The 25,799-nt window shown below is 37.8% G+C and overlaps 1 protein-coding gene and 1 pseudogene across 4 annotated transcripts in view; one reads left to right on the top strand and one right to left on the bottom strand.

The window, feature by feature from the left end:
* RALGAPA1 (Ral GTPase activating protein catalytic subunit alpha 1) overlaps positions 1-25,799 on the top strand; it is a gene marked incomplete at its 3' end in the record, with an annotated part of 235,275 nt that overhangs the window by 17,129 nt on the left and 192,347 nt on the right. The gene's annotated exons all lie outside the window — the stretch shown is intronic.
* LOC307050835 (lysine-rich nucleolar protein 1-like) lies at positions 10,004-11,012 on the bottom strand (annotated as a pseudogene). The gene has a single exon. The product of its transcript is annotated as a lysine-rich nucleolar protein 1-like (transcript).

Raw genomic sequence — 25,799 nt, 5'->3', positions numbered from 1 at the left:
CATGAAAAATGTTTATGGCATTTTGGCAGAGGTTATGGATAATCTTCACCATTACTGAAAGAAATCTTCATGACCCTTATGTAACATCTAGTTTTTTAAAAACTTATGTCTAGTGAGCACAACAATATGTCATCTTTGAAGTGTATACCACCCACTCCCTCCCCCAATCTAACAGAATAAACTGACTTGTAGACAGACACAGAGGAGAAGGAGATGTGGAGATGGAACAGAATACTGAGTTTGTGGCTATAATGTGTCACAGCAGCCACGGGAGGCTAATATAAATCTGTTCGTGTTTTGTCCTTTTGTTTTTCCATATGCATTTGAGAATCAGCTTGTTAAATTCTGTGAATAATATTGTTAGGATTTTAAAAATTGTATTGCCTTGAATCCATAGGTTTAATTTAAAGGAGATTGATGTCTGTAGTATATCTACAGTTGACCCTAGAACAGCGTGGGTGTTAGGGGCACCAACCCTCCACACAGTTGAAAATCAACATGTAACTTATAGTCGGCCTTCCATATCCCTGCTTCAGCATCCACAGATTCAACCAACTGTGGATTGTGTAGTGCTGTAGTATTTACTATTGAAAAAAATTCATGTATAAGTGGATTCGTGCAGTTCAAACCTGTCTTGTTCAAGGGTCAGCTGTATTCTTCCTATCCCAAGGGGTCTCCATTTATTTAATTAGGCTTTCCTTAAAGGTTGTAAATAAAAAAATTTATATTTTTCTCTAAGAAAGATTTGCACATCTTTTCTATGGTCAAGAATAGGTACATTTAGGGACTTCCTTGGTGGTCCAGTGGTTAAGACTCTGTGCTTCCAATGCAGGGGACGCAGGTTCGATCCCTGGTCAGGGAACTAGGATCCCGCATGCTGTGCAGTGCGGCCCAAAAAAAAAAAAAAAAAAAAAAAAACCCAAAAAAGAATAGGTACATTTAAAAAGGATGTTAAATTTAAAAGGGACGACTTCTGTTTGCTGCAGAAGCAGCACGTGTGACCACTTCATTAAATGGTGGTTTAGATAAAGATTAGGAGGAAAGAATGTTCATTTGGATAAAAACATTTATAGATCACTACTTTATATCTTATAACAGAATTTGTTCTTCAGTATTATTTTTGATTCTTCAGTATAAAATGGAAGGCAAATTAAGCAAATATATTTGAAATATTGGGATAAGGAAGACAACTCTTAAAATTCACACCAAAGTTAGAAATTGTCATGAAAATGATTGGTAAATTTGCCTTTATAAAACATTTTAAATTTCTAATAGTAAAACCCATCATTAACAGAGATTAAAAATGAACAGAACAAACGTTGCAAGAAACACTTGCAATGTTTAAAGAAGTTAATTTCCTTAATTTATGGACTGTTAAAAATTTATGAAATATGGAAAGAGATTCTCTCATACATTACTGGCTGAATCTAAATTAGAGGGCAGTTTGTTAACTGTCAAAATTTTAGATGTACATATGTATATGCTTTGAAACCAGCACTTCCATTTCTTAGTATTTTTTCTTTTTTTTAAAAATAAATTTATTTATTTAATTTTTGGCTGTGTTGGGTCTTCGTTGCTTTGCGCGGGCTTTCTCTAGTAGTGATGAGCGGGGGTTACTCTTTGTTGCAGTCCACGGGTTTCTCACTGTGGTGGCTTCTCTTGTTGCAGAGCATGGGCTCTAGGTGCGCAGACTTCAGTAGTTGTGGCACTTGGGCTCAGTGGTTGTGGCTTGCGGGCTCTGGAGTGCAGGCTCAGTAGTTGTGGCACACGGGCTTAGTTGCTCCGTGGCATGTGGGATCTCGCTGGACCAGGGCTCGAACCCATGTCCCCTGCATTGGCAGGTGGATTCTTAACCACTGCGCCACCAGGGAAGTCCCTCTTAGTATTTTTTCTAAGGAAGTAAGTGGATGAGTGTGTAGGATCACTGCAGTGTTGTTTAGAATAGTGAAAAATTTGAACTAATCTAAATATTATTTGGGGGTTGATTTTAGAATTTAGGTATATTCCTTTAGTTGAACATTATGATTCTCAGGAATTGTTAGCATTCTAATAATTACTTAATGAATAATGGTTCCATCTCTTCATTATCTTTGGGAAGTTTTTAAAGAATAAACATTTTTATAGAAGCAGCTGTCATATATTGGAAATAAGAGTTAATATTTTTGAACAGTTATATGTGACAGGTCCTGGACCAAGCATTTTACATGTGTTACCTGACTTAATTTTTTCAACAGGCCAGTGTGGCAAATAGTAATTGATCCCCATGGAAACTTGAGTATTAAATGGCTCGTAAGCAGGGTGATATAGTGGGGAAAGTCATAATATCTGTGTTCTGATCTCAGCTATATTATCTACTTAACACTTTATAGATACTTTGCATGTCTGTAAAATTAAAATAGTAACATCTCAGGTATTATTGGAAGATTACATGAAAAAAATGCATTTGAAGCACAGAATTTATGGAAGAATTTTAAACATTCAAATTTTAATTGGAACCTTAAAGATGATAAAATTGAATCAAATATTATGACGTATTCAAAGTCAAGCAAAGTTTGTTTGTAAAAAATAGAGTACAAACCTCTGAATAACTTGATGATGATTTAGATTCTATACTTTATTTTCAGTCTTTAACCTATTAAAAATGGGTAAGTTAGAGAGAGACTTATTTAAAAGTTATATTTTGGGAAAGCAAAGAATTGAACGAATGAAAGGAAATGAAATTCATTGTTGGTATTTTATTTTGCATAAACATAAAGAAATCTTTAAGTTGCATCACTTAGCAAAATTATTCTTTGCTTCACCACCCCAAACTAAAGTAGCATAGCTAGTAAAAGGTGTATTTGTGTTACCAAAAATTTGTTGTCATTGTCTGAATTTTTTCAAATCAGTAGCTTCAAGGTTCCCAGTCTTTTTTTTTTTTTTTCCCATCAGTTGTCCTTAGGGCCTTCTAGAGGCAAGTTGGTTGTTACTGTAAGCTGCTTCTTATAATCATGCCATTTCTTGTAAATTGTCTTTAAGAAAAATTATTATTCATCTTTGCTTCCATTTATTTCTTTGAAAATCTGAAAATTGTCTTTAAGAAAAATAATTATTCATCTTTGCTTCTGTTTATTTCTTTAAAAATCTGAAAATAATAGATCTGAGCAACCATTTGAATAACTAACTATATATAGTGCTTTGCTAGGTTTTGGGCAACTGCAAAGGAATAAAGAAGTTGATGGTATAGTAAGAGGGTCATGTCAAATATGAAACATGTTATGAGTGTTAAAGACAGAGGATCATATATAAATGAGAGGCCTTGGAGAAAGCTTCATGAAGCTGGGTCGTTTGAGGTGTACCTTCAAAGATGATTAGAATTTCAGTAGATAGAAGTGAAAGAAGAGCAGTTTGGGGGAAGGTAATGATAAGAGCGCAGCTGTGAATGCAGGAATGTTGAAGGCAGTGGTCTTCCAAGCTTTTAAAAAATAAAGATATCAGGCCTCACCCTAGAAATTACGATTTAATGGCAAGGTGAATAGAAAGGGTTGAGTATGTGGGAGATAATGTGGGGAGATGATTTATGAGATTTGGTAACCAGGTTTTAATGACAATTTAGGAAGTAGAGATTATGCCACTTCTCTGACTATATCTTTCTACTTTTTGAAACCATGTTTTATTGGTGAATTCATTGCAGGAACAGATTTCTCACCTCCCGTACCAGTATCAAGGCTACTCAGTCTATACATCAAAACCTCTGCATCATTCCTTCCCAGTCAGTACTACTGTTACTCAAAATGTAGCCTGCAGACTGGTGCTGGTTTACCGGCTGTTTCTTACAGGTCTGTAACGTGTTAAGGGCAGAAATTGAGATGTTGAGAAGCTCATCTCAATTTGATAATGCTGTGATATCCAATCGTGTGATTAGGGACTTGTCTCATTGAATAGAGTATAGACCATTCTAGGTGCTTTTCACTTTATTTTCTGGTAATTTATTGTAAAGCTTTGATTTGTGTTGAATTGGAATTAAAAAAATTTTTAAAAACTGTCCCTTTATAGATAATTTGAGAAGCATGGTCTATACAGTGTTTAAAATTAACTTCTCCCATTCTAACTCATTGTGGTTTTATCCTCTGTTGTTTTAAAGTATATTTTCTTTTCCTAGTGTAATAGTATTTACTTCCCCTTACTCATTTTAAAATATGCATATGTTTAACTATTTTCAGTATTCAGAAGGATGCCTTTGAGTTTAGGGATATGAATTGAGAAACTATTTTCTATTTTGGAGGTATAGAACTGAATCCAGAACATTAGTAGTACTGTATTTTGATTGCTCTCCTATTGTCTGACTACTCAATTAAAAAAAGAAAGAAGACATTATTTTATATAATAGTTGTATACTAGGAGCTGGCTAATCTTTGGCTCTTTAACAGTGAAGGTAGTACATTTGCTTGAAGTAAACATCTGTAATTGGTGATATAACAGTTTGCAATTTCTAGATTTAGGAAAAAAATATTTTTTCAGTCTGATTTCCATTAATTCTATTTCTTTTCAAATTAATTCTTTTCAGACTAACTAAGAAGTTCTAGCTTTCAGATTTAGTTAGTCAGATAGGGTCTGGCAGATCTCACAAATCGGGATGTCAAGGAGTTGAATATTAGGCTGGCTAAAAGAGATAGATCAGTAAAACAGAAACCTACACCCATTAGTAGTCACTCCCCATTTCCCCTTACTCTCTAACCCTGGCAACCATTAATTTACTTCTATCTCTATGTATTTGAACACTCTAGATGGTTTATATAAATGGAATCACAAAATATGTGGTTTTTGTGTCTGTCTGCTTTCACTTAACGATGTTTTCAAGGTTCATCCATGTTTTAACATGTAACAGTATTTCATTCCTTTTTATGGCTGAATAATAACTATGGATATACCATATTTTATTTATCTCTTCATCAGTTGATGGCCATTTGGGTTGTTTCCACTTTTTTACTGTTATGAATGATGATATGAACATTTGTGTGGTCATATGTTTTCAATTCTTGGGTATATACTGTTCTAGGAGTTGAATTGCTGGGTAATATGTTAATTCCATATTTACCTTTTTGAGGAATTGCCAAACCATTTCCAAAGTAGCTGCATAATTTATATTCCACCAGCAATGTATGAAGGTATTGTAATTTCCCAACACTTGTTAGTGTCTGTCTTTCTGGGTATAGTCATCATAGTGGATGGGTAGTGGTATCACATTTTGATTTTGATTTGCATTTCCCTGATGGCTAATGAGGTTGAATATCTTTTCGTGTGCTTATTAACCATTTGTATACCTCCTTTGGAGAAATGTCTATTCAAATCCTTTGCCTGTTTTTAATTGGGTTATTGTTTCTTTTGTCAGATATACAATTTGCAAATATTTTCTCTTATTCTGTAGATTGTCTTTTCATTTTTTAAATAGTGCCCTTTAAGGCAAAACAATTCTGAGTTTTGATGAAGTCCAGTTTATTTTTTATTGTTTCTTGTGAGTTTGGTGTCATATCTAAGAAGCAATTGACTAGTCCAAGATCATGTTTTCTTCTAAGAGTTTTATAGTTTTAGCTTTTACATTTAGGGCTTTGGTCCATTTTGAGTTAATTTTTATATATGGTATGAGGTAGTGACCCTGCTTCATTCTTTTGCATATGGATATTCAGTTGTCACAGCACCATTTGTTGAAAAAACTGTTTTTCCCCTGTTGAGTTGTCTTAATACCCTTGTTTAAAATCATTTGACCATCAGTGTAAGAGTTTATTTCTGGACTCTCAACTTTTTTCCACTCATCTGTATGTTTATCCTTATAGCAGCACCACCCTATCTTGATCACTGTAATTTGTAGTAAGCTTAGAAACTGGAAAGTGTCAGTTCTCCAGCTTTGTTCTTCTTTTTCTTCTCTTTTTTTCAGTTGAAGTATTATGGTATTATTGATACATAACATTATGTTAGTTTCAGGTGTACAACATGATTTGATATTTGTATAGTTGATGTTTGTCACCAGATACATAATTACAACATTTTTCTTTTCTTGTGGTGACAACTTTTAAGATCTATTCTTAGCACTTCTCAAATATACAATACAGTATTAACTGTAGTCACACATGCTGTACATTCCCCATGACTTATTTATTTTATAACTGGAAGCTGGTACCTTTTGATGTTCTTCTTTTTCAAGATTGTTTTGATTATTCTGGGTCCCCTGTGTTTTCCTATGAATTTTAGGATCAGCTTTTCAGTTTCTGCAAAAGAGCCACTTGGGGTTTTGATAGAGGTTGCATTTAATCTTTAGATATATTTGGGAGAATATTGCTATCTTAATGATATTGTGTCTTCCTATCCATGAACATAGAATGTCTTTCAGTTAGTTTAGATCTTCTTTAGTCTCTTTCACTGATGTTTTATAGTTTTCAGTGTACAAATCTTACATTTCTTTTGTTAGATTTATTCCCAGGTATTTTATTCTTTTCATGCTTTGTAAATGAAGTTGTTTCCTTAATTTCACTTTTGAATTATTCATTGGTGGTGGGTAAAAAGGCAATTGATTTTGTATATTCATCTTGTATTCTTCAACCTAGTTGAACTTGTTTATTAGCTTTTATAGATTTCTGTGTGTGTATTCCTTAGAATTTTTTATATACAAAATCATACAATTTCTGAATAGAGATGTAATGCTTCTCACTTTATAGTGTATATGGTTTTTATTTATTTTCATGTCTAATTTCTTCGGCTAGAACTTCCTGTACAATGTTGAATAAAAGTGGCAAAAGCAGACATCCTTGTCTTGTTAATGTTTTTAAGGGTAGAACTTTTGGTCTTTTACCAGTCAGTATGAAGTTAGCTGTGGGTTTTTCATAGATGCCCTTTATCAGATTGAGGACATTAATTTTTATTCCTAACTTTTTGAGTTTCTTTATCATTAAGGGATGTTGGCTATCGTCAAGTACTTTTTCTGTGTCTGTTGAGACTATCATGTAGGTTTTGCCTTTTTATTAATATGGTGTATTGCGTTGATTGATTTTTGTATGTTGAACTGACCTTGCATTCTGGGATAAATCCCACTTGGTCATGATGTATAACTCTTTTAATATATTGCCATGTATTGCCATATTCAGTTTTCTAGTATTCTGTTGAGGATTTTTGTGTCTTTATTCATAAGGAATATGGGTCTGTAGTTTTCTTGTAATGTTTGTGTCTGATTTTGGAATGAGGGTAATACTGGCCTCATTGATACAGTTTGAAAGTATTCTCTTCTTTATTCTTTGGAAGAGTTGATAGAATTCACCTATGAAGCCATTTGGGCCTGGACTTTTCTTTGAGGTCAGTTTTCTTTATTACTCAGTCCATCTTTTTACTTTTTATAGATCTATTCAGATTTTCTATTTCTTCTTGAGTCAGTTTTGGTAGTTCATTTTATGTCTTTTCTTTGAATTTGTCCATTCCATGTAGGTTACCTAACTTGCTAACAACAAATGCTCATAGTATTCCCTTAAAATATTTTCTATTACTGTAAGATTGGTAGTAATGTTCTCTTTTCCAGATTAGTAATTTGAATCATATCTCTCTTTATATTGGATAGTCTAGCCAAAGATTTGTCAATGTTTTTATCTTTTCAAAGAACTAATTTCAGTTTCATTGATTTCTTGGTATTATTTTTCTTTTCTCTATTTTACTTATCTCCATTCTAATCTTTATTATTTCCTTTCTTCCACATGCTTTTGCTTTTTGTTTTCTAGTTTTTTAAAGTGGAACATTAGGTTATTGATTTTGAGACCTGCATCAAGGTGTTTATTAAAGCTATAAATTTACCTCTAAGCAACTGTTTTAGTGGGATGCCATATATTTGGTAAGTTGTTTTTTCACTTACAGGTCAAAGTATTTTTTACAGTGGATTTGAGTTACTATCTAGAATCTTTTCATTTCATCTTGATGGACTCACTTAGTAATTTTTATAGGGCAGACCTGTTAGCAACAAATTCTCTCACTTTTGGTGTACCTGGGGATACCTTAATTTTGCCTTAATTTTTGAGGACAGTTTTGCTGGGTATAGAATTCCTGGTTGCCAGGTGTTTTCTTTAAGCTCATTGACTATGTCATCTCAGTGACTTCTGGCCTTCCTGTTTTCTGATGACAAATCAGATATTTTTCTTATTGAGGCTTCCTTGTTAACTGATGTGTTGCTTCTCTCTTGGTGCTCTCAAGATTCTTTTTGTTGTTATCTTTTGACAGTTTTGTTATGATGTGCTTAGATACGGGTCTCTGAGTTTATTCTACTTCTAATTTGTTGAGTTTCTTAAATGTCCACATAAATGTTTTTCATGAAATTTGGAAAAATTTCAGCCATTATTTCTTGAAATTTTTCTGTCTCTTTTCTCTCCTGGGTCTCCAGTTGTATGTGTATTGCTGCATTTGATGGTGACTCAGAAGTCTCTGAGGCTCTGTTCATTTTTCTTCATTATTTTTAAATTCTGTTCATGAGACTGGATAATCTCAACTAACTTAATATCTTTTGAGTTTGCTAATTTTTTATTTTGCCAGTTCAGATGTGCTGTTGAGCTTTTAGTGGACTTTTCATTTTGTATTGTACTTTTAAACTTTTTTTTTTTGTGATATGCGGGCCTCTCACTGTTGTGGCCTCTCCTGCTGCGGAGCACAGGCTCCAGATGCGCAGGCTCAGCAGCCATGGCCCATGGGCCCAGCCGCTCCACGGCATGTGGGATCTTCCCGGACTGGGGCACGAACCCATGTCCCCTGCATCGGCAGGCGGACTCTCAACCACTGCGCCACCAGGGAAGCCCTAAACTCTTTTTTTTAAAACATAATTTCTACCTCATTATTGACATCCTCTCCTTGGTGAGGTGCCATTCTCACACTTTCCTTTAGTTCTTTAGACATGGTTTTCTTTATTTTTTGGAACGTATTTAAAACAGATGATAGTGTTTGCCTAGTAGATCTAATGTCTCTTCTTCCTCAGGGACAGTTTCTATTGACTGATCTTTCTCCTGCACATGGGGCATACTTTTGTTTTGTTTTGGTCGTAGTCAGTTGATTTTTTACAAAGGTGCCTAGGCAATTCAACTGAGAATTGAAAATGTTTTTAACATCAAAACAAACAATGCTAGAAATATTGGACAGCTGATAACAAGGAACAAATTATTGATACATGCAACAATATAGATAAATCTTAAAATGATTATGCTAAGTGAAAGAAGCCAGTTTAAAAAAGAGTAGGGCTTCCCTGGTGGTGCAGTGGTTGAGAGTCCACCTGCCGATGCCGGGCAGGGCACGGGTTCGTGCCCCTGTCCGGGAAGATCCCACATGCCGCGGAGTGGCTGGGCCCGTAAGCCATGGCTGCTGAGCCTGTGCGTCCAGAGCCTGTGCTCCGCAACGGGAGAGGCCACAACAGTGAGAGGCCCGCGTACCGCAAAAAAAAAAAAAAAAAAAAAAGAGTAAATACTCTATAATCCCAATTGTATACAAATTCTAGAAAATGTAAGCTAATTCATAGTGACAGAGTAGTAGTGGTTATCTGGGGATGGGGAAGGAAGGGATGGATTACGAAGGGGCACAAGGAAACTTTTGCAAGTCATGGGTATGTTTATTACCTTAGTTGTTGCTGGTTTCCTGGATGCATACATATGTCAAAACTCATCAAATTGTTCACCTGATGTGCAGATTATTGTATGTCAATTATATTTAAATAAAGCTGCGAAAGGCAAAAAAAAAAAAAATGCTCCTGAATGGAGGTGAGGAGGTGCTCGCGCGTGGGCCGGGGAGAGCACGTGTTCTCTTCTCCCCCTGCAGCAGTTACGAGGAGGACAGCCTCAGCCTGGGATTCTGAAGGACCAGAAAGCCCCTCAGCCAAAGTCATGGCATGAAGTGTTGGAGACCACGGGCTCCCTGCCACTGGAGGTGTGGCAGAGGCTGGCCTGGTGGCCTTTGGAGTCCCTAATGCCTCTGGGACCAGGATCTTGTGGCTTGGAAGGAGGCTAGTGTGCGTCTAGGGGAGGGAAGATGCACTGGAGGGATGAACACCAGGCCGCACCTGGCCTACGTGTGCCTTGTCCATGTTGCCTTTCTTTTCCAACACCACCTCCAAGTCCGTGTTGGGCTCCTCGTCCCAAGGTTCTCTTCCTACTCTGCTCTCCTGCCTCTTCTTCCTCTTCAGAGCTGGCTCCTCAATGTCTGCCTGCTCTGCCTTTTTTCTTGGACTTCATTTTCTTCTTCACAGGAGCCTTGGGGCCATCTCCTATTGGGATGTATTCTGGAGCTTCAACTTTGACTGGCTTCTTTTTACTTTCTCTCCTAGGGCTGCTCACCCTGGACCTGGAGAGCTCAGGGTGCCCCAGGAGGGGTATCTCCCTCCTGGTGGATTTTTCTTTTTCTCCTTCATCTTCCCGTTGCTTCATCTTCACGTTGTGTTCCCTGGGGCTCCCCTACTTCTGTTTCAGTCACGAGGCTGCCTGCTCCCAGATGCCATCTTTCCCAACTGAGCAAGTGTACAGAATATCCCTGGCCTCTCAGAACCAAGGGTCCCTGGCTGAGAAGGCTGTAGCTTCCTGGGCCTTTTTCTCCTTCTTGTGTTTTTTGAGCTTCTTGCCAGCTCTGGTTACCTCCTCGACCTGCTTGGGGTCTGGGGAGGTCTTCACCCTCAAGCCAGGGGACATGGACTTCCTCTTCTCCCCACTGAGTGACTTGGATGGACCAAGTGCCTGCTTCCTGGGGCTGGGTGACGGCTCAGTCCGTCCAGCATGTAACGTGGCCTCAGGTTCTAGGGGCTCCTCACAGGGCTATGACCGTTCTTTTTCTTCACTAGAGGCATTTTGGGTGCCTGCTCTTGGACCACATTCTTTGAGGGTGGCGTGGCTCTTGTGGGACAAACCTCTGCGAAATAATTGTCACTATTTAAAACCTAGTATTGAGTCTCTGGTTCTTTGACTACCTTCTTTTTCTTCTTCTTTTTCTCTGGGAGCCCAAGGCCCAGGTCCCCTTTGTGTCTTAGTGATCATTCCCAAAGGCCAAACTTCCCTGCCTCCACATGAGAGCTGGGGCATACTTTCCTTTTTTTTTTTTTAATTTATTTATATTTACTTATTTATTTTTGGCTGCTTTGGGTCTTCATTGCTGCACGCAGACTTTCTCTAGTTGCGATGAGTGGGGGCTCCTCTTTGTTGCGGTGCATGGGCTTCTCGTTGCAGTGGCTTCTCTTTGTTGCGGAGCCCAGGCTCTAGGTATGTGGCTTCAGTAGTTGTGGCACGTGGGCTCAGTAGTTGTAGCTCGCAGGCTGTGGAGCTCAGGCTCAGAAATTGTGGTGCACAGGCTTAGTTGCACCGCGGCAGGGGCATACTTTCTTGTTTCTTTGTGTGTCTTGTAGTTTTGTTGATAAACTGACATTTTAAATAATACAGCAACTCTGGAAACCACTTTCTCCCTCTCCCCCAGGGTTTGTTGTTGTTTCTGTTGTTATTGTTGCTGTGTGATTCTTTAATGACTTTCCTGAACTATGTGCAGTGTATTTTCTTTCTCCTCTGTGACCACCGCATTCTTTACTCGTTCAACTTAGTGGTCAGCTAATGACTGCACGGATACTTCCTTACAAGCCTGGAGTCAGTAAGTTTCCTAGTCTTTGCCAAGGAGCTCTCTGTGTGTACTGGGACATACTGTCAGTATTCAAGAAACAGTTTACAGTACTTTTTTAGCCTTCACATCTTTCTTGTGTAACCTCAAGATCAGACAGAGGTGAAAGTTTAAATCTTTTTCCAGACTTGCCTTAGTATGCTTGCAGCTCAGCTCATGGCTTTCTATACTCCTCTTAATATGTCGTAGCTCTTTCAAGTTCCCTATGGATAGCACATTCTCTGTATTTTTCCTTTTAAGTTTTTTTTTTTTTGGTTAGTTGTTTGCCTCATCAGTGATTGCTGCCTCAGGCAGCTGTGGTGTTAAATAATTGACACTGATTGTTTTCCATAAATGTCTCCAGGGGAGAAGCTGTTGCAGTGTGTGAGTTCTGAGTTACTCAAATAAAGACAAGCTTTGCAAGCTGGATTTTCGAAGGAGCAGCTAGATAAGTCAAATAATGACATTTCTCTTAGAGTGAAGCTTTGAAAGAACTCCAATTCTGTTCTGACTCCTCCAGTGACCCATAGGCTGCTGTTTCTCACTGTGATCCTGGGCTGTTGGTTTTTAAGGCTGCTATGGAGATGTGGATGGGGAATGGGAACACAGTAAGTTTGAAATGCCACAGAGCTAACTGTTCTTGAGATTCATCCATTTTTCTTGAAAAAATGTGCTTGATTGTTGCGAGCCTTTGATTAATTTCCAGGTCTACGAAAAGGTTGATTTTTACTGTTTTTGCTTTTGTTTAGTTGTTTTTAATGGAGGAAAAGATTTTCAGAGCTCCTTATTCCACTAACTCGCTGATACTACCTACTTATAACTTGCTTTTTAAACTATAAATACTTAATGTTTTTCAGTTTTATTAAAATGTTCTTTTATGAATATTTTTAGTGGCTGCCTATTCATTTGTATGGATGTATCATAATTTATTTAGTTCCTTACTGTATAGTGGGTAGTGGACAGATAATAGGAAGTTAGGGAAGAAAAATAGGACTTGTATATCATGTGAAGGAACCCAGGCTTATCCTGTTAACAGTGGGAAACCCCTTAAGTATTTTAAGCTGATGAGTGATACCGGTAGTTGGACTCAGGTTTGGTAAATTATTCTGGTAGCAATATGTGGAGGATGGATAAAAGTGGCCTTCAAATGGTGTGTGATTAGGTAGGAGGCTACTAATTAAAATTCAGGCAAGAGGTCATGAAGTATCAAACTAAAAATTTTCACTGTCTGTCCTAAAACTTCAGAGTATCTATCTCAGCCTCTACAGGACTGTGTTGCTTTCAAATAATTCTTTAAAAATACTGTTCTTTCAGAGTGAATTTGATTAAAATTGGCCAAAAGGTTATATTATGCTTTGCGTACCACCTGAAGTGTAGCTAATATGGTGGTGTTGATTGAGGGCTCAGAAAAGCTGACTCGGAACTGTTTAAGAGCTTTGTGTGACCTGGACTTGTTACCTAACTTCTCTCAGGCTTAGTTTCCTCAGAAGTGGAGATAATATACCTATTTCAAAAATATATTCGTGGAGGGCTTCCCTGGTGGCACAGTGGTTGAGAGTCCACCTGCCGACGCAGGGGACACGGGTTCGTGCCCCGGTCCCGGAAGATCCCACATGCCACGGAGCGGCTAGGCCCGTGAGCCATGGCCTCTGACCCTGCGCGTCCAGAGTCTGTGCTCCGCAACGGGAGAGGCCACAACAGTGAGAGGCCCGCGTACCGCAAAAAAAAAAAAAAAAAAAAAAAAAAATATATATATATATATATTCATGGAGAATGAATAAGATATGTTTGTATAACTGTAAAAGTGCTATCTATGCAAATATAAACTATTAACTAAGCATAAGTGATTATAACTGTTTACCTTTGCCTTATCTTTATGTCTGTATGCTTCTGGTATGTTTGATAAAACAGAATTGACGTTGCTCTTAAATCAGACATTGTATCTTTGTTTATAAGATTATCTTTTTCACTGTATCTCCTCGTTTCCTGTGTCTGTGTCGAATCTTTGAAGGCAAGAGAATAATTTTTATTTACTTTATGTTTAAGGGTTTTTTAATGTCACTAATAATTTTATTTTTATTATATATTGAAATATTTTTTTTTCTTTTTTTTTTTGCGGTACGCGGGCCTCTCACTGTTGTGGCCTCTCCCGTTGCAGAGCACAGGCTCCGGACGCCCAGGCTCAGCGGCCATGGCTTACGGGCCCAGCCGCTCCGCAGCATGTGGGATCTTCCCGGACCGGGGCACGAACCCGTGTCCCCTGCATCGGCAGGCAGACTCTCAACCACTGCGCCACCAGGGAAGCCCCTGAAATAATATTTTTGATATATTGGTTAAATATAATATATTCAAATTAATTTCATCTGTTTCCTCTACCTTTTTCTCTTTTTTTCTTAACATCTTTATTGGAGTATAATTGCTTTACAATGGTGTGTTAGTTTCTGCTGTATAACAAAGGGAATCAGCTGTATGTATACATATGTCCCTGTATCCCCTCCCTCTTGCATCTCCCTCCCATCCTCCCTATCTCACCCCTTTAGGTGGTCACAAAGCCCCGAGCTGATCTCCCTGTACTATCTGGATGCTTCCCACTAGCTATCTGTTTTACATTTGTTAGTGTATATATGTCCATGCCAACCTCTCACTTCGTCCCAGCTTACCCTTCCCTCTCCCCCTGTCCTTAAGTCCATTCTCTATGTCTGCGTCTTTATTCTTGTCCTGCCTCTAGGTTCTAAGAACCATATTTTTTCTTTTTTAGATTCCATATATATGTGTTAGCATACGGCATTTATTTTTCTCTTTCTGACTTACTTCACTCTATATGACAGACTCTAGGTCCATCCATCTCACTACAGATAACTCAATTTCATTTCTTTTTATGGCTAATATTCCACTGTATACATGTGCCACATCTTCTTTATCCATTCATCTGTCATGGAGACTTAGGTTGCTTCCATGTTCTGATTATCGTAAATAGTGCGGCAGTGAACATTGTGGTACATGACTCTTTTTGAATTACGGTTTTCTGAAGGTATATGCCCACTAGTGGGATTGCTGGGTCATCTGGTAGTTCTATTTTTAGTTTTTTAAGGAACCTCCATACTATTCTCCATAGTGGCTGTATCAATTTACATTCCCAGCAACAGTGCAAGAGGGTTCCCTTTTCTCCACACCTTTTCCACCATTTATTGTTTGTAGACTTTTGGATGATGGCCATTCTGACTGGTGTGAGTTGATACTGCATTGTAATTTTGATTTGCATTTCTCTACTGCTCACTGATGTTGAGCATCCTTTTATATGTTTGTTGGCAATCTGTATATCTTCTTTGGAGAAATGTCTTTTTGGGTCTTCTCCCTATTTTTGGATTGGGTCATTTGTTTTTTGATATTGAGGTGCATGAGCTGCTTGTATATTTTGGAGATTAATCCTTTGTTACTTGCTTCATTTGCAAATATTTTCTCCCATTCTGAGGGTTGTTTCTTCGTCTTGTTTATGTTTTCCTTTGCTGTGCAAAAGCTTTTACGTTTCATTAGGTCCCATTTGTTTATTTTTCTTTTCATTTCCATTTCTCTAAGAGTGGGTCAAAAAGGATCTTGCTGTGATTTATGTCAAATAGTGTTCTTCCTATGTTTTCCTCTAAGACTTTGAAAATGTCTGGCCTTAGAATTAGGTCTTTAATTCATTTTGAGTTTATTTTTGTGTATGGTGTTAGGGAGTGTTCTAATTTCATTCTTTTGCATGTAGCTGTCCAGTTTTCTGAGCACCACTTATTGAAGAGGCTGCCTTTTCTCCATTGTATATTGTCATCTGCTTTATCAAAGATAAGGTGACCATATGTGTGTGGGTTTATTTCTGGGCTTTCTATCCTGTTCCATTGATCTATATTTCTGTTTTTGTGGCAATACCATACTGTCTGGCTTACTGTAGCTTTGTAGTATAGTCTAAAGTCCGGGAGCCTGATTCCTCTAGCTCCATTTTTCTTTCTCAATATTGCTTTGGCTATTCGGGGTGTTCTGTGTTTCCATGCAAATTGTGAAATTTTTTGTTCTAGTTCTTAAAAAATGCCATTGGTAGTTTGATAGGGATTGCACTGAATCTGTAGACTGCTTTGGGTAGTATAGTCATTTTCAAAACGTTGATTCCTCCAATCCAAGAACATGGTATATTTCTCCATCTGTTTGTATCATCTTTAATTTCTTTCATCAGTGTCTTATAGTTTTCTGTATACAGGTCTTTTGTCTCCTTAGGTAGGTTTATTCCTAGGTATTTTATTCTTTTTGTTGCAGTGGTACATGGGAGTGTTTCCTTAATTACTCCTTCAGATTTTTCATCATTAGTGTATAGGAATGCAAGAGATTTCTGTGCATTAATTTTGTATCCTGCTACTTTACCAGATTCATTGATTCGCTCTAGTAGTTTTCTGGTAGCATCTTTAGGATTCTCTATGTATAGTATCATGTCATCTGCAAACAGTGACAGCTTTACTTCTTCTTTTCCGATTTGGATTCCTTTTTTTTTTTTTTTTTGCGATATGTGGGCCTGTCACTGTTGTGGCCTCTCCCGTTGCGGAGCACAGGCTCCGGATGCACAGGCTCAGCGGCCATGGCTCACGGGCCTAGCCGCTCTGCGGCATGTGAAATCTTCCCAGACTGGGGCACGAACCTGTGTCCCCTGCATCGGCAGGCGGACTCTCAACCACTGCGCCACCAGGGAAGCCCTGGATTCCTTTTATTTCTTTTTCTTCTCTGATTGCTGTGGCTAAAACTTCCAAAACTATGTTGAATAGTAGTGGTGAGAGTGGGCAACCTTATCTTGTTCCTGATCTTAGTGGAAATGGTTTCAGTTTTTCACCATTGAGGACGATGCTGGCTGTGGGTTTGTCGTATATGGCCTTTATTATGTTGAGGAAAGTTCCCTGTATGCCTACTCTCTGGAGGGTTTTTATCATAAATGGGTGTTGAATTTTGTCGAAAGCTTTCTCTGCATCTATTGAGATGATCAAATGGTTTTTCTTCTTCAATTTGTTAATATGGTGTATCACATTGATTGATTGATATGCATACATTGAAGAATCCTTGCATTCCTTGGATAAACCCAGTTGATCATGGTGTATGATCCTTTTAACTTGCTGTCAAATACTGTTTGCTAGTATTTTGTTGAGGGTTTTTGCATCTATGTTCATCTGTGCTGTTGGCCTGTAGTTTTCTTTCTTTGTGACATCTTTGTCTGGTTTTGGTATCAGGGTGATGCTGGCCTCGTAGAATGAGTTTGGGAGTGTTCCTCCCTCTGCTATATTTTGGAAGAGTTTGAGAAGGATAGGTGTTAGCTCTTCTCTAAATGTTTGATACAATTGCCTGTGAAGCCATCTGGTCCTGGACTTTTGTTTGCTGGAAGATTTTTAATCACAGTTTCAATTCAGTGCTTGTGATTGGTTTGTTCATATTTTCCATTTCTTCCTGGTTCAGTCTCGGAAGGTTGTGCATTTCTGAGAGTTTGTCCATTCCTTCCAGGTTGTCCATTTTATTGGCATAGAGTTGCTTGTAGTAATCTCTCATGATCCTTTGTATTTCTGCAGTGTCAGTTGTTACTTCTCCTTTTTCATTTCTAATTCTATTGATTTGAGTCTTCCCCCTTTTTTTCTTGATGTGTCTGGCTAATGGTTTATCAATTTTGTTTATCTTCTCAAAGAACCAGCTTTTAGTTTTATTGATCTTTGATATTGTTTCCTTCATTTCTTTTTCATTTATTTCTGATCTGATCTTTATGATTTCTTTCCTTCTGCTGACTTCGGGGGCTTTTTGTTCTTCTTTCTCTAACTACTTTAGGTGTAACGTTAGGTTGTTTATTTGAGATGTTTCTTGAGGTACGATTGTACTGCTATACACTTTCCTCTTAGAACTACTCTTGCTGCATCCTATAGGTTTTGGATCATCGTGTTTTCATTTTCATTTGTTTCTAGGTATTTTTTGATTTCCTCTTTGATTTCTTCAGTGATGTCTTGGTTATTAAGTAGTCTATTGTTTAGCCTCCATGTGTTTGTATTTTTTACAGATCTTTTCCTGTAATTGATATCTAGTCTCATAGTGTTGAGGTCACAAAAGATACTTGATAAGATTTCAATTTTCTTAAATTTACCAAGGCTTGATTTGTGACTCAAGATATGATCTATCCTGGAGAATGTTCCATGAGCACTTGAGAGGAAAGTGTATTTTGTTGTTTTTGGATGGAATGTCTTATAAATATCAATTAAGTCCATCTTGTTTAATATGTCATTTAAGCTTGTGTTTCCTTATTTATTTTCATTTTGTGTGATCTGTCCATTGGTGAAAGTGGGGTGTTAAAGTCCCCTACTATGAGTGTGTTACTGTCAATTTCCCCTTTTATGGCTGTTAGTATTTGCCTTATGTATTGAGGTGCTCCTATGTTGGGTGCATAAATATGTACAATTGTTATATCTTCTTCTTGGATTGATCCCTTGATCATGATGTAGTGTCCTTCTTTGTCTCTTGTAATAGTCTTTGTTTTAAAGTCTGTTTTGTCTCATAATGAGAATTGCTACTCCACCTTTCTTTTGATTTCCATTTGCATGGAATATCTTTTTTCCATAGCCTCACTTGCAGTCTGTATGTGTCCCTAGGTCTGAAGTGGGTCTCTTGTAGACAGCATATATACGGGTCTTGTTTTTGTATCCATTCAGCCAGTCTCTGTGTTTTGGTTGGGACATTTAATCCATTTACATTTAAGGTAATTATTGATATATATGTTCCTATTATCATATTCTTAATTGTTTTGGGTTTGTTATTGTAGGTCTTTTCCTTCTCCTGTGTTTCTTGCCTAGAGAAGTTCCTTTAGCATTTGTTGTAAAGTTGTTTTGGTGGTGCTGAATTCCCTTAGCTTTTGCTTGTTAGTAAATGTTTTAATTTCTCCATCAAATCTGAGTGAGATCCTTGCTGGGTAGAGTAATCTTGGTTGTAGGTTTTTCCCCTTCATCAGTTTAAATATGTCCTGCCACTCCCTTCTGGACTGCAGAGTTTCTGCTGAAGGATCAGGTGTTAACCTTATGGGGATTCCCTTTTATGTTATTTGTTGTTTTTCCCTTGCTGCTTTTAATATTTTTTCTTTCTATTTAATTTTTGATAGTTCGATTAATATGTGTCTTGGCGTGTTTCTCTTCGGATTTATTCTGTGTGGGACTCTGTGCTGCCTGGACTTGATTAACTATTTCCTTTCCCATATTAGGGAAATTTTCAACTATAATGTCTTCAAATATTTTCTCAGTCCCTTTCTTTTTCTCTTCTTCTTCTGGGACCCCTATAATTCGAATGTTGGTATGTTTAATGTTGACCCAGAGGTCTCTGAGACTGTCCTCAGTTATTTTCATTCTTTTTTCTTTATTCTGCTCTGCAGTAGTTATTTCTACTATTTTATCTTCCAGGTCACTTATCCATTTTCTATTTCAGTTATTCTGCTATTGATTCCTTCCAGAGAATTTTTATTTTCATTTATTGTGTTGTTCACCATTGTTTGTTTGCTCTTTAGTTCTTCTAGTTCCTTGTTAAATATTTCTTGTATTTTCTCCATTCTGTTTCCAAGATTTTGGATCATGTTTACTATCATTATTCTGAATTGTTTTTCAGGTAGACTGCCTATTTCCTCTTCATTTCTTAGGTCTGGTGGGGTTTTACCTTGCTCCTTCATCTGCTCTGTGTTTCTCTGTCTTCTCAGTTTGCTTAAGTTACTGTGTTTGGGGTCTCCTGTTCGCAGGCTGCAGGTTCGTAGTTCCTGTTGTTTTTGGTGTCTGCCCCCAGTGGCTAAGGTTGGTTTAGTGAGTTGTGTAGGCTTCCTGGTGGAGGGGACTAGTTCCTGTGTTGTAGTGGATGAGGCTGGATCTTTTCTTTCTGGTGGGCAGGTCTATGTCTGGTGGTGTGTTTCGTGGTGTCTGTGGCCTTATTATGATTTTAGGCAGCGTCTCTGCTAATGGGTGGAGTTTTGTTCCTGTCTTGCTAGTTGTTTGGCATAGGGTGTCCAGCACTGTACCTTGGTGGTCGTTGAGTGGAGATGGGTCTTGGCCTTGAGATGGAGTTCTCTGGGAGATTTTTGCCTTTGATATTATGTGCACCTGGGAGGTCTGTTGTGGATCAGTGTCCTGAAGTTGGCTCTCCCACCTCAGAGGCACAGCCCTGACGCCTGGCTGGAGCACCAAGAGCCTGTCATCTGCACGGCTCAGAATAATAGGAAGTAAAAAAAGAAAGAAAGAAAGAAGAAGATAAAATAAAATAAAATAAAAGTTATTAAAATAAAAAATAATTATTAAAAAGAAATTTTTTGTAAGTGATAAAAATTAAGAAAAAAAAGGAAAGAAAGAAGAGAGCGAGCAAAGCAGAAAACAAATCCACCAATGATGACAAGCACTAAACACTATACTAAAAAAACAAAAACAATAAACAACGGACAGACAGAACCCTAGGACAAATGGTAAAAGCAAAGCTAAACAGACAAAATCACACACAGAAGGATACACATACACCCTCACAAAAAGAGAAAAATGGAAAAAAATACATATTTCGTTGCTCCCAGAGCCCACCTCCTGAATTTGGGATGATTCGTTGTCTATTCAGGTATTCCACAGATGCAGGGTACTTCAAGTTGATTGTCGAGATTTAATCCGCTGCTCCTGAGGTTGCTGGGAGAGATTTCCCTTTCTCTTCTTTGTTTGCGCAGCTCCTGGGGTTCAGCTTTGGATTTGGCCCCACCTCTGCATGTAGGTCGCCTGAGGGTGTTTGTTCTTCCCTCAGACAGGACAGGGTTAAAGGAGCAGTTAATTCGGGGGCTCTGGTTCACTCAGGCCGGGTGGAGGGAGGGGTATGGAGTGCGGGGCGAGCCTGTGGCGGCAGAGGCCGGCATGACGTTGCAGCAGTGTGAGGCGCGCCTTGTGTTCTCCTGGGGAAGTTGTCCCTGTATCACGGGTCCCTGGCAGTGGCTGGCTGCACAGGCTCCCGGGAGGGGAGGTGTGGATAGTAACCTGTGCTTGCACACAGTCTTCTTGGTGGCTGCAGCAGCAGCCTTAGCATCTCATACCTGTCTCTAGGGTCCGCGCTGATAGCCGCAGCTCGCACCCGTGTCTGGAGCTCCTTTAATCGGCGCCTCTTAATCCCCTCTCCTTGCGCACCAGGAAACAAAGAGGCAAGAAAAAGTGTCTTGCCTCTTTGGCAGCTCCAGACCTTTCCCTGGACTCTGTCCCAGCTAGCTGTGGTGCACTAGCCCCCTTGAGGCTGTGTTCACGCAGCCAACCCCTGTCCTCTCCCTGGGATGCGACCTCCCAAGCCCGAGCCTCAGCTCCCAGCCCCCGCCCGCTCTGGCGGGTGAGCAGAGAAGCCTCTTGGACTGGTGAGTGCTGGTTGGCACCGATCGACTGTGCGGTAATCTCTCCGCTTTGCCCTCTGCACCCCTGTTGCTGCGCTCTCCTCCGTGGCTCCGAAGCTTCCCCCCTCCACCACCTGCAGTCTCCGCCCGCGAAGGGCCTTCCTAGTGTGTGGAAACCTTCCTTCACAGCTCCCTTCCAGAGGTGTAGGTCGTGTCCCTATTCTTTTGTCTCTGTTTTTTCTTTTTTCTTTTGCCCTACCCAGGTATGTGGGGAGTTTCTTGCCTTTTGGGAAGTCTGACGTCTTCTGTGAGTGTTTAGTAGGTGTTCTGTAGGAGCTGTTCCTTATGTAGATGTATTTCTGATGTATTTGTGGGGAGGAAGGTGATCTCTGCATCTTAATCTTCCCCCAACTTGAAGCTCCTCCTCTTGCAGGCGGATTCTTAACCACTGTGCCAGGAGGGAAGTCCCTAGTTATTAATTCTTAATTTTAGTTCATTTTGGTCAGAGAGCATGGTATGTGCTAAGTTATTCTTGGTTCTTTTTCTATTTAGTTTGTGTCCTTAGTAGTTCAGTTTTTAAACTGTTTTTGTTTTTAATATTTATTTATTTATTTATTTACTTTTTAATTTGGCTGTGCTGGGTCTTAGTTGCAGCTTTCAGGATCTTTGTTTCCGTGTGCGGGATCTTCCTTGCTGCATATGGGCTCTTTTTTGTTGTGGCATATGGGCTTTTTTAATTGCACCATGTGGGCTGTTATTTGTGGCACGCGGGATCTAGCTTCCTGACCAGGGATTGAACCTGGGCTCCCTGCTTTGGGAGTGCAGAGTGTTAACCCACTGGACCACCAGGGAAGTCGCCAGTAGTTCAGTTTTTATAAATACCTTACTTTTACATGGGAAGATTTATAGTCTCTTGAATTTAGAGTTTTACAGGTAAAGTGCGCATTTTGTTGTTCAAATCTTGTGTATACTCACTACTTACTTCTGTTAAATATGAGACAGATGTGTTAAAAGCTACCACACTATAAATGGGTTTGCTTTTCCTTAGAAATCTATCATCTTTTACTGTTTATAACTCTTCATGCAAAATTGAAATTAAAGCTTTCTAGTAAATAGAGCCTTTTGTCAAAATACATTGAACTCTTTAATTGTATTAATTCTTGCCTTAATGTTTACTTTTTGTCTCTTTTTGAGCGATCACTGTTGGTATTTTTGGTTAGTATTTGGGTTCAAAATACTTTTCTTAGTAAATACTTTGTAGTTTGACTTTTGTGTGTGTTTTTAAATCCAGTATGATTATAGCTCTCTCTTAACTGTGTCATTTAATCCATTAACTTTTTTGTAATTACTTTTATATTTATATTGATTTCTGTCATCTCATACACTTTTTTCGGGTGCTTTTCTTTACTCATGTCTGTTAGATTGATGAGCTTTTCTATATTCTTTTTCCCTTCTAATGATTAGAAGTTATGCATTGTTGTTATTCTCTTATAGGTAACTCAGAAAACGTCAATAGCATACTAATATTGAAGTCTAGAGTTCATCACTGTTTCTACTGTCCTCTTAAATAAAATAAGATCTTAAAATACTCTCTCCAGCATTTGTTTCATCTTTCACATTATTGCCCATTATTTTACTTCCTCCTTGTTAGTAACCTTTTGCATTAGTACTTTTGTTAACAGTCAGTGCTCATTGAGATTTACCCACACATTTTCCAGTTTCTTAGCTCATCTTTGTTTCTTCTCACTCTCCCATGTGAGTTTATTTCTATTCGTTCAGAAATCTATCTTTTGTAATTCTTTGAGTGAGGGTTTTTAAGTGTTAAACTCTATGTAAGAAAATGCCTTTTCTTTATTTTCATGTTCATCTTATTGAACAGTAGTTTAGCTGAATTAGAATTTTATGATGACTATTATTTTCCCTTAGTTCTTTCAGTATAAAATTGCATTGTCTTCTTGCCTCTTATTGGGCTGATGAGAAATCTGTTGTTAGTTTTGATATTTCTATGTAGGTAACTTTTCTTGGTTGTAATATTTCCATTTTGTTTTTGGAGTTAGGATGTGACCGTGGATTTGTGTTCATCCTGCTTGGGAATCACTATGCTTTTTCAGTCTGAAGATTTATTTACATATTTCACCAATTTTAGATAGTACTCAGACCTTATTTCTTTGAATATTGCTTACATTTTATCTTTGTTATTGGGACTTCTGAGGCAGTCTGTTTCCATCTTATTATTTTTCTGTGCTACATTCTGAGTAATAGCATCAGTCTGTCTTCCAACTTACTATTTCTCTGTTTCTTCCTTTTGTCCTCTCTTCTCTTCCTCCCTTTTCTCAATTTCTTCTCCCTTCTCATATACCCTCCTCTTTTCTTAGAACTTGATAATGTATTGTTTATAATTTTCCAGCCTATTTGTGTGGTTTTACCCCCCTTCTTCTCTCTTGCACCTTCTTTCTGTTTTCCTCCTACTTTTCTCTTCTGCTTCCCCCCTTATTTGTGCTTGACTCCATATTGCTTATATTTTAATACTACATTTTTGTGTTTCTTTTCCCTTACCATTCTCCCTTCTCCTCATCCTTACTTCCTTCTCATCTCCTTTCCTACATATTTCTCCTTCAACCCCTCCCTTCCTTTATACCACATTCTTAACCATCCTCCTCTCCCTCATGGCACCTCTTCCTCCATCCCACTTCCTCCTTTCCTACTTACTCTCTTTTCTTCACTTCTACTCCTTCTCCTCTTCCTTTTTTTTTGAGCTTGTATTATTTTTATCCAGCATTTCTGTGTCTCTGCAACTAGAGAGTTTTTTGTGTTATTCACTGTATTGTTGGATCAGTCCTCATTATTATTGATTATTTTAAGGCAATAATTTGCATTGTTCAGTACTTTATTATTAGGAGCAGATTACTTGTGATATACACTTCACAGATTAGTGTATTATAATGCCATCATTTGAGGAACAGTTCTAAATGGTGGCTTTTTTTTTTATAGATGAGGAAGAAGAATGATGGTACTGCAAAATTTGTTGAATTTTTGGTCATCTAGCGTGGGTTATGTGATAACTTTTCTAGGGAAGTGTTTAGTACAGGTTTCTGAAAGTTAAGGTCAGGTAAACTGGCCTTCTGAATTTTGTAATTTTTAATTATAGATTTGTTATAGAGCTTAGATGTCTTCAAAAGATGTAATAGGAATAAATATATTAATTAGGTTCTTGAAGCTTATTCATAAAAAGATCCTGGAGACATCTGAAATTTTATTTGTGAAAACTAAATGAAGTCTAGAACTATTTTGCTACTTAAAGTTAGTATTCCCAAAGGTCTTCAAAGCATTCCTAAGCCTGAATAAGTTTTTTTAAAATCTCAGAAACTTCAATCTTAATTTGTGGTTGAAATGTTTATTTGATTTCTTCAAGGAAATACTAATTCACAAACATTGCAAATCAAACAGAAGTATTTCTAAAAAGGGGGGAAGTTTTTGAATGCTTAAACTTTTTTTAAGTGCCAACCATCATTTTAGCACTATGCAAAGCACTTCCTCAGATTAAAATTTTGAAAAAATTAGAAAGGTAAAAGAAGCTAAGGCATGCTTTCTGCTCCCAAAGAGCATCCAGTATCTGTAAGAGAATGATACAGTTGGCACTCCATTTTGGAGGGGTGGGTCCACATCCTCAGATTCAACCTACTTTGGATCAAAAATATTCAGGAAAAAAAATTCTGGAGAATTCCAGAAAGCAGAACTTGAATTTGCCGCAACCAAGGCAGCTATTTACATAGCATTTACATTGTGTCCGGTATTATAAGTAATCTAGAGGTGACATAAAGTGTGTGGGAGGATGTGCATAGGTTATATGCAAATACTATGTCATTTTATATAAGGGATCCTCAGATTTTGGCATCTGATGCGTTCCTGGAACCATCATCTGCTGATACCGAGGGACAGTTGTACTAACTAATGTGACATAATTAGGAGCCATGCTGACTAAAAGTACTGGAGGCATTCACAAAAAGAGAAAACATAAAGGGTTATGGGGCACTTTTTGGTGAAAGGTATTGGGTAGAAGTTTTTCCATAATCTCTTTCTTTGTGGATATCCTTCCTTTTATATTTTTCTTTCTTCTGTGTTACTGTTTTATAGAGAGACTTTTTTTTAAATAAGTGAAACCTTCTAATTCTCTTATATCCACCTTTTTTGTGTTTCTTCCTGTTTTCCCCCACTATGTAAATTTTGTGAATTGGTGAACAAAAATATTTTATAAGAGTTTTTATTTGCTAACTAGTTCATTACAAATAGATACAGAGTAAAAAACAAATTGACCTAATTTTGATGCAGTATTTTTTATTAGCAAGTATGTAGTTTCCAGGCTTTGTGTAACATGCTGTATTATGGGAAGGAAATTGAGAGAGACTATCTTGGCTCCTAAATTTATGTTGCAAAATCTTGAGTTGATTCATGTTTGTTTTTGTTTTGTTTTGATTTTTTTGTTTTGCCTTGTTATTGTTCTCATTTTCTTCTTTCCCCTGGGACATTAGTTTTGGTTGAAACATTAATTTCAGGAAATTCAGCGGTAATTATAGCAGTCTATTTCATTCTCATTTCATAGTTCTTTGTTACTTCAAACTACTAAGTGGGGAAAACAGAATACTTCTCCTGTTTATCTCAGTGTATGTGTTTTATCTTGGTAGTCTCTAAAATATGTTTAACTAGTATTCAATGACAATTATTCTTATCTTCTTACAGGCCAATAACAGATAAACTACTAGTGTTCTTTTCTTATTTTTCTTATAGATGTATCAATATTACACTGGAAGCTGAATAA

This window comes from Hyperoodon ampullatus (assembly GCF_949752795.1).
Source record: "Hyperoodon ampullatus genome assembly, chromosome: 3".
NCBI lineage: Eukaryota > Metazoa > Chordata > Mammalia > Artiodactyla > Ziphiidae > Hyperoodon > Hyperoodon ampullatus.
This window is presented reverse-complemented; position numbering and strand designations above follow the sequence as displayed.